Below are 13,595 nucleotides of genomic sequence, written 5' to 3' on the forward strand. Positions count from 1 at the left end.
CTCAGTCACTTTTCTACTAAGTCCCCAGTAGTAATGTGATGGCACCAACAGTCTTTTCTTCAACAAACAAGCTGGTATGGGATAAAGCACACCGTTATCATTGTAGACAAAAGCTTCATATGTTCATGTTTAGATTTGACTTCTGAATGACATAGTGTGAGGGAAGAAGATGTTGATTTTTTTCAACACATTCTACCAACAGCAACACAAGAATTAGAGTATGTATGTATCCCTGTGCTATTGTAAAAGTCACCAGGATGCCATTTATATCTGTTCCCGCCAAGCCTTTCTGGACAAGCATGTGGTGCAGCAGCTTCAGACTCACCATTCCTTTCCTCTCTGTCAGTCTTTGTCCAGTCGGTGAAGTCAGTGGTATTTAGGCTTTGTAAAAAAGGCCATTCTACTAGGAATTCAGCAGCATTTGGGGGCAGTGGGAGGATGTTTGTTAGCTTTTGTTTTGTGGATGGACAAATCATGTATGCACACTGAGCTCTGTGGCATTTGGTTAAATGGGGTTGGATGGGACAAAACATAGGCACAAAGCTCGGTTGTGCTTTGAGGAAGAGAGTGCCCGTTCTGGCTCTGTACCAATGTCTTTTTTTACCCCTGGAAGACACCAGTCACAACTACCACCTGCCTGTGTAACTCACCATCCCATGTCCTTTCAGTGCATGCTTCTGGGTCCCTAACAAGGACAGGGTTCTTGTTGCTTTGTATTCCATAGATTTCTGGGTGATTTTTGAGTCCCACACCTTCCATAGTGCCCTAACCTGAGTGTCGCCAATCAGTCTAGGGTTCTTTTGCTCCATGTGGATGGAAATTGTGAATCAATAAAGTGCAGCTCTGCTAGCAGTCCTGATGTCACCACATGACACTGTGTAACAATCGATACCATCTATGACAAAGCCAGCTGTTGGTCACTGCCGCTGCCGGCCATCATTGTCCAATGCCAGCTTGTGCTGGACACCAAAAGTAGACTCTTCCAGGTTTCAGGTCTCTGCTACTGGTTTTCATTGACTGCTGGTCTCTGGAGCACTTCAATATTAACAGCTCTCTTTGTCCACTCTGTCCACATTACTCAGGATAAAAATCCTCAATAGATTTACATGAGTGTGGAAGCCCATACTGTCTGAGAATCTAAAGCCTGAGCAGGTTTACAGGAACACCAAAGCCATCTTTACTGCACCAGGGTCTGTGCTGCAGGATGGGGGATGTGGTGGGGGGTGAGGTGCACAGAGGAGAGAGCCCTTGCAAACTAGAACCCAGGAAGTGCCTGGCAAGTTGCAGTCCTGTCTCAGAGAGGGTGAGGGCTGCAATCCCAAAATCTGCAAAGCTTGCTGTGAATGCTGGGTGCGCAGATGAGGACCACAGATCTTTCCCTTTCTGATCTTAGCCACTACAGCTGCCCCTCTGTTCTCCAAAATGGAACAGCATATTCTGGAGTGGCCGGATGGGGGAGAGGTACCAAGGTTACCTTAAGGCACTCATGTTGGAATGGGGAATGGCAGGTTGATAGACAGGGATGCCATAACCAGGTAGCAAGGGAGGACACTGAAGCAAACCGTTCCATTCCATTTCGGTGAATGGAGGAGCAAAACATCGCAAGGGGAAGAAAGCTGCTGGCGAAGCTGTAACCCCAACTAGCTGCAGGAGAAAAATGAGTCCAGCATTTCCTTCTCATGTGTCTCAAGAGGAGGCTTTCAGCCATGAATCTTTCACTCACTGGGCTCCATCTCCCATGGGAAAGAGCAAAGTCAGGTGAGCACTGCGTGGGGGTTGCTAGACCCTGTGCAGGTTGTCTCAGTCTTGCAATTGCTGCTGCACCTGGCTTTCTCCCTCGGGGCGCTAGATCCAGTCCCACAATGGGCTGTTCACCCGACTGTGCTTTAAACAGTGCTGGGAGTGAGGGATGGCCAGATCTCTTTGGCTGAACACCCTGACACTATAAGTCATCTGATGGGCATTTTTTTTTTTTCAAATTGCCTTTCAGCTTGGGGGATTTTGTGTACCTTCTTCTCCATTTCCCTGTGCCTGTGGACCTTGAAGAGCACCTTCGCAGAGACTCATGAGCAGCAATGCCTCGAGCCCATCTCTTCCAGAAGCCCATAATTCTTAAAATTCTTGGCATTATTCCTTAAGCATTTTTATTTCAAACATGTGTTGTAATCTTGACATTATTGTAAGAGATCCAGCTGCTGTTCTGAGTTTTAAAATTCTGCCTCAGCCGTCTTCCTTTCATCCAAAACACCATCACTGCGGATGAAGGATATTATCATCCTGATTCTAAGTGATAGTTGTCACTTAGCAGTTCACTGCCTCAGCTCTATCATCTACTATGCACAAATTACAAATTGCTACATATTTTGTTAAAGAAAAAAAGTTTTATGGAAATCATAAAATCAAAATATGTATTCAGAATTATTATTTTGGCCTTTTTTTTCTGTGTGTAAGAAAGAAAATGCTGCTGAGAGCTACAATAGAGATTTCATCTTCCTAATTTCTGCCTTTGAGGCCTGATATTTCTCATTGTTCTTTTCTTCCTCAGAATATCGCTGTCCTCTAGATTTTTGTATCCTACTGTTTCCTTAATGTGTTCAGAGGAGACGGTCCAAATATTTAACATGTCATGGGCTCCAGCGAATGAGAGCAAACATTAGCTGCAAAGAATCATAATGGTTAAACAGTCAAACGTCAGCCCTGGAGGTGTGCAAACATCTTTTCTATATATTTAGGAGATGATGTTTGTGCCCTACGCAAGAGCAGACTAGCTCTGCTTCCTTTTCGGCGCTGACCACGAACGGCTCAACTGGACAGCCCTTCTCCAGAGAATTGTTCTCTGCTAATGGAGCGCCTCTGTTCTGCTGGAAGGCTTTTAATCATTACCTCTGTTCCTCAGGTACATAAACAGCATATACAGTTTTTTCATATTATTGACTAATCTTTGATGATTTTTGGTAGTTTGTATTTTTAAAGAAATTAGTCCATTTCTTCTGAACATCAAAAGTTTGCATAGAGGATTTAACTTTATTCCTTTATCATTAAACATACATGCAATCAGTAGCATTGAATTCTTTCATTGATGAGTTTGGTAATTTCTTACCTTGGCTGTTCCAGTTGGAGATTAATCAATTTTATTATTACATAGCATAATTTTGATTTCATTGAGTTTTCTCTATGTTTTTACTATATTCTACATCACTGACATCTGTCCTATATCTGCTGTTTCCTTTTCTCAGCTTGTTTTAGTTTCATTTTTCTCTTTATAAGATGAAGTTGGCTTTTACTTCATTCTTCTTCTGTTACATAAGAATTTAACAATGTTTTCCTTTTAATCACTGTTTCAATATAACCCCACATAGTTGAAAAGTTTTACATTTTATTTTAATCCTGTACGTTTACAAACCTTGCTTGCAACCGAAACCTTTATTTGCAAGAATGTGCAGTTCAAATATTTGGAGAGGAGTATTCTAGCTTTCTTTCATTGTTGAGTTCTAGAATCATTACACTGTGACTTGAACACACATTTTATGTTTTTTTTCAGTTCTATTTTATGGCTCAGTACATAATCTATGTCACTGATTGATTCATGCATACCTAGAAATATTCATTTTCTGCTGCTATTGAATAAAATCTCTATAAATATCATTGATTGAGTTTGTTAATGGTGATTTTATAATAAAATATATTTCTTTATGATTGTATGATCTATTAGTTGCTCAGACAGCACAAGTGAAGTCTCCAGTACTGGATGTTTCTGCCCTTCTTTTCATTTCTGTAAGATTAGATTAATTTATTTTGATAATCTGTTTTTAGCTATGTACATAGAGTTTCATCTTAGAGAAATAACCCTTTCATCAATATACAGTTCCCCTGTTTATCATTGTAAACCTTAGTTGTTGTGAAGGTATTTTTATGTAAGATCAAAATAACTAGACCAGTTTTCTTTTGTTTCATGTTAGCTTACCATATCTTTCACTCTCTATTGCATTTTTTTTCTGCACTTGAGGTAAACTTTAAATAACAGAGTTTTTGATCATTTTAGATGTACAATGAGACTTTCATTATATACACAGGTTTTACACTACTTTCAAAACTTTTTAATCCCTCCAAAACAAAATTGCATTGATCAAGCAATCATCTTCTCTATATCTTCCTTCTAGATTCTGGTGACCACTAGTTCATGTTCTGCCTCTATGGATTTTCATATTCTAGATATTTCTGTAAGTAAAATCATACAGTGAGTAATTCTTCCTATTGTTATATAATTAAATCTATGGCTTAAAGCAATATAAAGGTGTTGTTGTTTTGCTTTTGTTTTGTTTTCTAGAACTAAATTAGAAAATGGATTCTACAGGGATAAAATAATAGTGTTGACATCAAGGTAAGATCCCGGCTGAGAATGTAGTGATAGTATCTTCCACTGCCCTCTCTAGTTTTTGAAGATGCCTGACTTCTGTGGTTTGTTGTCCACATCACATTTACCTCTGTGAGAATGGTCACAGCTCCTCCTCTGCCCCTGAAAGTTCCACTGCATTGTTCTCTTACAAAGACTGTTTTGACCTCAGGGCCCTCACAGATAATCCAGGATAATCTTTTCTTTTCCAACTCTACTTCAATCACATCTGAAAAGCTTTTGACATACAAAGTGACACAAAGGCAGTCTTCAGAGATTCTAACCTGCCTTAGGGGCCATTTCTCTCTAATGGAGTAATCAGTGGCCCCACTGGATTCATGTATTTATTTGCAGACTCCATTAATCACTCCATTGCAGACCTGTATTATTCTAGTCTAATTATAAAAGTACAGGGTAGTTTCACACTTGTAGGATCACATTAGTCCCTATATTTTCCAGATGTTAAAAATGTGAAGATTTTATTTTCCTCAGAAGCAGTTGAGTGGCTTTGTTTTCCTCAGAAGAAGTTGAGCGGCTTCGGAGTCTCTTCAAGAAGGAATGCTCACCACAGATACCTGATGATCTTGAACATCTTACTTCAAATTAATCTGCCCTTTGCTTTTTTTTTTTTTTTTTTTGCAGGTGAGGTGTGTCAGTGGACTGACAAATCTGGGGTACAGGTGAGAAGTTATGATTTTTCATTGTAGTGACTAACACATTAACTTTCTTTCTGACAACTATTTTATTGTTTTACTGTATAAATCAAGTGACACTGTCATGAGCTGTTTATCTCAATGATAGTAGCTTCAAGATCTATCAGTCAATGCCATAAATTATGGCAGGTAAAGAGATTCCACATCTTACTCAGGACTTGCTCATTTTGAAATTATGTCCACCTTCTTCCTAGTGCTAGATAATGTCATTTCCCCCTTATCTTTCAAGGATTAGAGCAAGTGGCATTACCTCACTGTTATATGAGAGACTATCCTTGCGGTAGAAAGGCTGGGCTACTGAGGAAATCCACTCCTGATCTCCTCAGACATGCCAGTTCATTCCTTAATAGTGAATTCCTTTTGCCTTATAATAATCAAGTTATATGGACCATCTAAATAAATTTATTGGACAATAAATCAAACCTAAATTTCTTGGAGTTATCAGCCTCTAATTGACTCCCATATGAGAAGTCCTAGCTATCCCATTTTGTTTAACAAAGACCTTTGTGGAACATGTACTACATCCTTTTATCCCTAAATACCTCAGTATATATTTATAATAATAGAAGAATTTTCTTACCCAAATTTGGTATAGTTATAAATTCAGTAAATTTAAAATTGAAACCAAGATTGAATCTCAATTTGCATTGAAATTTTTTTCAGTTGTCCCAATATTGTGTTTTATAACTTCCAAGACAGCAACCTCTTCTCAGTAGGTGTTGCAGACTTCAATGTCCTAGTGAAACTGTTCTACAATTTTAGGGACCAGTTCTACACTTTTGGCAGCTGCAAAATGTTCCAGCCTCATGCTGCTTACATTGTAACTGCTCTGCCCCAGCCCTGTAGGCCACTGTATTTCTGTGGATCACTCATTTTTTTCTACGGGGGAAAATATTCTACAGAACATTGAGACCCTAAGGAATGTGTTGATGGTTTCTTAGCCTAAGTAGCAAACACAAATTGTGGAACATACGAATTATAAGCACAGACATTAGAATTAATTTATATATAAGTGCATGCCTAATTATAAGCACATGCACATATCTTATAAATCATGGATTTATATCAGTAAATTAATAAAGATCACTAGATGGATTTATGCTGCCTTCTTTAACTCTGTATACATATGTTTTTTCTTCCAAAAAGGGGATTTTGGCTACTTACAAATAGCAAAACAATCATTCATTATTTTGTCAAAACCTACAAAGTACTTAGAATTGTTTCAAAATTGTTTTACTCTTCTACCCTCATAGTCAAAATAACTAAATTTTCAAACTAACTATTAAAGAAACTATAGAACTTATCCTTTCTCTCGTCTATAGGCTAGAGTCTATAATCAAATAATTGTGCTTATTTGTTTTCATTTGCTTTGAGTTTATTTTTCTTCTATATCTTCTTGATTCAATGTGATTGACTCTGTGGCACATTAATGTTCATTCCAAAGTCAAAAATCATGCAAAACATTATACATGGAAGGAATAAGTCAGCATTCTAGCCATTTTCTACTTCCCCTTCCCAATCATTCTCAACAAGTTTATTTTTGTTTCTGTTTTATTACTTTTAATAAGGGCAAAGATAGAAATGCATTATCTTTATGTGTCTGTTTCTTATGGCAATGGAATATCTTTAAAAATTCCTTCAAATATTTTTAATGCAACAACCATCGAGGGAAAATCAGTCATCACATTCAATATCAATGCTGACTAAATATGATATGGGTGTTAGAAATTTGTGCAAAAACAGTCAGAGAAACAACTAGTAAAATCTACATTGAAGTTAAACAACTCAAGTAGTTATCATACAGAAATAACTCAAAACTGGCATGATTCTTTTGTAAGTTGATAGGCCAAAAGAAAAAAAATGCTGTACTATTATTTAATGGAATATCATATTTTTTTAATCTTTAGAATGTTTCCTAATGAATTTTATTTTAAATTTCCATGTACCTAAAATACTTGGTTTTTGGATTTATGGTACATATATTAGAATTCATTAAAATTGTCCTTTAGTATTGGATAATGAAATACATTATGTTAAATATATAGTTAAACATACTAAGTCAATCAGTATTATTTACCTAATATTATTCCTAGTAGAATAATATAAAATATAAGAATTCTTAATTATTATGCAGCGTATACTCAAATTAGTATTTTTTCACCTCTGTTTCAATGAATAAATAATGACTAATAGCTGGTAGAATCAAATTTCTATAAGAAAAATTCCTGAGACAATCATTATCACAATATGTGAATGCCCAAGATATTAATTTGAATGACCAGTATATTTAATATGCAGTATTATGGGAGTGAATGACTAAGATAAAATTTAGTTTAAGTGGAGGTAATTTAAGTTCATTGCACTTGATTCACTTATAAATTATAAAAGTAATAAAACTTAATCAAAATACTGCCAATAGCAGCCGACGATATTTTAGGTTTCTCTCTCTTTTTTGTTTTGTGATAACAACGTGTATTTGAGTATCTTTTCCAAAATCTTCTTGCTTTGTCCCATTTTCTTTTGACAGAGGGACATTTATGATGATGCATCAAGGTTAAAAAAAATGACAATTACTTCTTTAAATTTACTGCTCTCAGAAGACTGCTTAAATGTTTATAATGATTCATATTGAGCTACAATTAAGCATCCTAATTGTATTATATTTTGTTCTATAATGACATAGTTTCTCAAACTTGGATGATAAATCAGGAATGAACATTGCAGCTGATAGCATATAAAAATGCTATAACCTAAGAATTATTGTGATTTTTATCTTTAATAAAGAAAAGAGCAAAATTAAAATTTTGTGTGTTCTTGACAAATACCAAGTTGAACTCACAAGACAGATATTTAGCAAGATTGCCTTGATTTTTGTCTTTATCCCTTAACTTTTCATCTTTCTGTGTATATTCCTCTTAAGTATCATTACCTTTGCCTCTATCTTTGCTACATTTTCTTCATTTGTTACATTTCACACACCCAGCATTTGGAGTGTTTGTGTGGTGAGTTACATATTTACTTCCATGCCACTCTTCAGTTCTAAAACCCATGTATGTATTACACTAGTACATATCATCTCCCACACTTTACAATCCCATGTATGTGTTACACTAGTACATACATCTCCCGTACTTTACAATCCCATGTATGTATTACATTAGCACATATCATCTCCCATGCTTTACAAGTGACTTAAACAATTCTACTTCTTCTTTTGAATACTCTCCTTTTCACCCTTTTGCTAAAAAAAAAAAGCAAAAGCAAAACAAAAAACAAGCCCTAAAAATCAATCTCACCAAAAATATATGGACTGAAAATTTTAACTCTGTGGTAGAGCTCTTTCCTAACACATGCTAGGCCTTGGATTTGGTTAGAGAGAGAGAGAGAGAGAGAGAGAGAGAAAGAGACAGTGAGGGAGAGAGAGAGACAGAGAGACAGAGAGAGAGAATGAAATGAAAAGAGAGTATTATGTATTAACTATTTAAAATATTTTGATAAATCTTTGCATTTAAATTTAAATCATTATTTCAACAAAGCATTTGACAGTTTCTATAATCGTCCTCCTATCCAACTTCTGAGAATTGTCCCTGAGAGTCTTTTACAAATTCTGCAAGATGTGAGCTGGAACACTTACATTCACTGATGATTCACACACACATGGATCTGACTCCTTTTCTACTCAATATTAGCCAATCATTTTATTTCTGTCACTTCTCATCTATATTTTGAGGCAGTACCAAAATAAGAAGAGCCCACATGATTTTGTTCCAGATTATTTTGCCATGCTGTCAACTGAGTTCTAATTTACGATGTACAGCTGCAATAAAATTCCTCACAGAGAGATATGATTATTTCAACCCCAAGTACCAATATATTTATAGGTATATTCTTGTTATTCTATATAACCTTCCCCACTTTCATTATATTAAGTAAAAGGATACTAAATTGAAATTAGGTAATTCTCATCATCCATTCCTAACAATAATAGCATACGTGGGGTTTGTGGTAATCTACATGTCAGCATGTACATAACTTTGAAATTAGCAAAAATTAGGAATAAAGAACACAGGTATTTCTGTTCCTCCACCCTAAAATTGTTCCTTTGGACTATTTTTTCTTGCTATCTTTATCATTATTACATGAATGGGTTTTATATATTTTTGGTTACCCTAATTTCTGGAAATTAATTTTTCCTACTAAATTATTTTTGCAAACTTAACATTTAGATTTGATTCCTTTACAAACTGGAGATCAGCCCCCACATTTTGAGTTGCACAGACAGAAAATGTATTGTAACAAATATATTTTCAAAACTACATCTTCCAGTTATATATTCAATTTATAGACTAGAGACTGTCATTTAAATTTACTTATTTGAATTACAGTGTTAGTTTTGAAAGTTTGTGGTGAATGTATTATTTAATCCATACATTGTGTGTTTCTTTTTAGAGTGTTGAGACAGAATTCAAATACAAACAGGGATCTATTTGACAACATAGAGTCGGATTAGTTTTGGCATTCATGTCCGTCTGTGAAACCTGGTTTTGAAATATTTATCGTGCATGTAGATGCGGGCACTAAGTGGTTGCTGCTGGAATGTAGAGAACCAGGCCCAGGCCCAAGTACACAAGCGCTTGTCCACTGCTGTGAAGGAGCCTGCGCACTGGGTACTCCAATTAGACTCTTGCTGTTTCTGAACACATTTTCTGCTTGTTCACATTCACAGACTGGTTTGTTATTTCCCCTCTGGCAGAATCCTTCTACAGTAATATTCAGCTGTCAAAATGCACCATGTCTGTCAATGTCTAAGCCAAATCCCTGCTAATCCTTGGAGTCCTTCTTCATGTGCTCACCAAGTGCAATTGTCCATCTTAACAGCCATTCTGAGTAGCTGCCATTTTTTAAACAATTTACCAGAAACTATCTTTAGAAGCAATAGTGGACATATGGTGACTTTTTCAACATCACAAACTTAATAATTAGGTATAAAACATGTATTCAATTATAACTGTATGTAGTTCCACCCATATAAATAAATACATGAATAAATTCATTATTCAGCTTGCGTTGGTATAAGAAAATGCTACAGAATAGGTGGCATTCACACGTGGTGATTATGTTCCTAGTGGTTTGCAAGCTAGAATTGCCTGGTCAGGGTAAGGGCAAGTTACATCCTGGATGAGGGCTCCCTTCCCTTTTGAGGATGACTACTCTCAGCCTATAAATGCAAATGACCTCCTCTCTGTACACACAGTAAAAGACAGAGGTCTGCAGTCTCCAAATTGTAACAAATAATTCAAAAATCTTGAGTAATTTGACACATAATGAAAATACTTTTTAATTTTGTGAGTAAGAATTAAGAGGAACATGTGAATTTCAGGAGACTGATATTGTTCTAACAAAAATGTTTTAAAGTCAAGTACATGGATATAATTTCTCATGGAAGCTTCTCTGTGTAGGTCCTGCAAAGTTTTCCTGATAATTTAGTTACACTAAAAAAATAAACTAAAAATTTCCTCTTATGCGACGTTTTAAATTCTAAGCCAACATCATTAGATTTGTTTGTTTATAAAAAGTCATCTTCATTACTATATATTTCATGTTGGATTTATTAAAATATAAAATAAAATAAAATTATGGAGATTGTAGGCTGGTACTTTGATATACTAAAATTTGAAAATTATATAATAATTTTTGAGTACCTATGTAGCAAGATAAATAGATAGAGAATTTTTACCTGGGTTGAGAAAAAAAACTTACCACAGTTTTTTTTTTTTTAATTAATATTTTATCTAGATCTAAACTTAAGCTAGAGGGAAAACTGCTTCAGGTTTCAATATTACATGAAAATGCAGATTACCTTTCTACAATGTTTGCTTCTTTATTTTTGTGTAAATCTGTTGGTAATAATTAGCAGAAATTCTGAGAAATGTCAAAGTGCCTTTTAAAATGAGGGAATTATATATTCTCTAGGTCTGGTTTTGTTAATTAAGAGAAATAAAAAATGCATTGATATGTAAGTTGCTCACAGTCTTTAAAAATGACATAATCTAACAAACTGGATCCTTTACCTTCTGGTTCCTTCAGAATTCCTTTATTTTTTGTGTATTTTAAGTTCATCTCTAAGTTTCTAATGACAGCCTTTTAGGCATTCTACATCTCACATTCAGACTTTATATCTATCCATGGCAATAGCCAATGAAGCGAGGACTGAGGTGGATGAAACGTACAACAATTCTATGTGGAGATAGTTTGCTGACTATGATTTGTTGAAAGCAAATGGTACCTCTAATTTGAATTTAGATAGAATGGATTTTTAAGCTAGCCATCTACTATAGTGTGCTCTTTTCCTGTATAAGTGTGATTATATTAATAACTATGTATTTGTAAGTCTCTTTGGGTATATAGTATCTAAGAATATATATTTTTCATATTTTATAGTCTATAAGACACACAGTCCATCAACATATTTAAATTACATATTCAGAACTTGTCAGGAATAGCCATAGGCATGTACCTATACCCCAGCATTCGGGAGCCTGAGATGGGAGCAGAGCTTGAGGCGAGCCAGCTTGTGCAACATAGCGAACTACAGCTCACAAAACAAAACAAAATAAAACAACACAACACGACAAACAACCAAGCACAAAACCTGTTAGGAAGCAAAATGGCCCTCAGTTATCTTCTGTTGCTTCTCTTCTACAACAGGAATGAAATAGTCACTTGAGAAAACTGTGGTAAATCTGTTTCAAGAGTCAGATAAGCATAATCATATAGAATTTAAAAAGAACGTCAACCTCATTTCATCCTTACTGCTTGAGTAAATGACACAATATCAAGAATCACTATCTTTTACAACTAAAGAATTTAAACTATATTGTTCATCATCCAGACCATTCTTATTGCTAACAGTTCTTGTTAAAATTTCCTTAAGTGTGAGACTGCTTTTCATCTTGCATCCATCCACCAAGAAACAGAATCTGTCATGGGTTTTTAACACATTTAGAAATGATAAGTAAAAAAAAAAAAAAGCAAAACTTGGGCTGAAACTTGGAACCTTTCACTTTTCAAAAGGTATGCATTATCATCTCAAAGAGTAACAACTCAAAATAGTGATTTAATGTGAGCCAAAAAGGCATTCACATCTGTCTATTACAGATTGAGATATCCAGTGCCTGAAGCCTACATGATTTTCTGATGGGTATGTCGTTTGAAGAATGTAACAAGCTGCTGGTATTTTTTTCTTTCATTTTTAGATTTAAATCAAAATCTAAGTAGAATAGTGTGAAATGGCTGCTAAACTAATTAACAAACGAAAGAGTGCCTAATAATGAAAGTCACAAAATTTTAAATTCATATCAAATAATTTTTAAAAGTCAGATAAATTAGCATTGTGTGTTTATAAGTACCTATAAAATGAGTTCAGCAATGCATAGTAGGTAAGTAGAAATTTAATGACTCAGATTATATTTTATCTTCAATATATTAAAGCATTTTGCAGTAACTACAAACTTTTGACAAAGTGTTTGATAAAGTTGAAAGAGTATTCTGTTTGAAAATGTGGTATGTAGGTAGAAAACAGCTCCACTGATGCTGCAAGAAATTCCAACAAGCTTGGTAACCTAAACGAGCATAAATTTATTATTTTATGTTCATGAAGATCAAAGTTCAAAGAGTATCTTTTTGGCTTAAATGAAGATGCTGGCATAAAGGCAAATGTGCTCTGGAAGCCGGAAAGGATACTGTTTCTTTACACTTTCCCGGTGCAAGAAACTGTCAACATTCTTTGCTTTATGGTCAGGCCAGCTTTCATATCAGTCTGACTTCTCTCATCTCCTCTAACTTTTAGTCTTTTGTTTCTTTACTTCACTTAAAAGGACCCTTGTGAACTACTTTCAATTCATCCAAATAATACGCGATAATTTCCCTTTTTCAAAATCCTTAACTAATTGCATTTTCAATGCTTTTATTTTATTTTTTTAAATATGTGAGGTAACATATTTACAAGCTCCATGTCTAGGACATGAATATCTTTGTGAAAATCTTTTGCCTGTTATACAAAACTTCAAGTAGATCATCTGCAATTCTCAGATCAGAGTACAAAGTATTAATAGTTTATAAAACATTGATATTAAATGAAACTATAAGAAAAAGTATTTGTAAACTGTGTATCATTACACAAATGTTACTTATGATGGTTGTCATATAAAATAAAAAATATGCATTAAAGTTAGCTTAAAATCTGCAACATTTCATTTAGAAAATATATTAAATTTAAGTCAATACTTTTATCAATTTATACAAAAATTTATTTCCCTTAATCAGGAAAGGGTAAAACAGTATATATTTGAATCAATAATTAAAATGAAGCTAGACAGCCATCTATAGAAGAAAGTTATATTTATATATTTATGGATGATTGAAATACAAATGTTCTAAATTTTGAACAGAAATTATTCATTGACATCACCAGCAAAGAACTAAAAAGT

Source organism: Chinchilla lanigera, unplaced genomic scaffold, assembly GCF_000276665.1.
Source record: "Chinchilla lanigera isolate Chin_1 unplaced genomic scaffold, ChiLan1.0 scaffold00001, whole genome shotgun sequence".
Classification (NCBI taxonomy): Eukaryota; Metazoa; Chordata; class Mammalia; order Rodentia; family Chinchillidae; genus Chinchilla; species Chinchilla lanigera.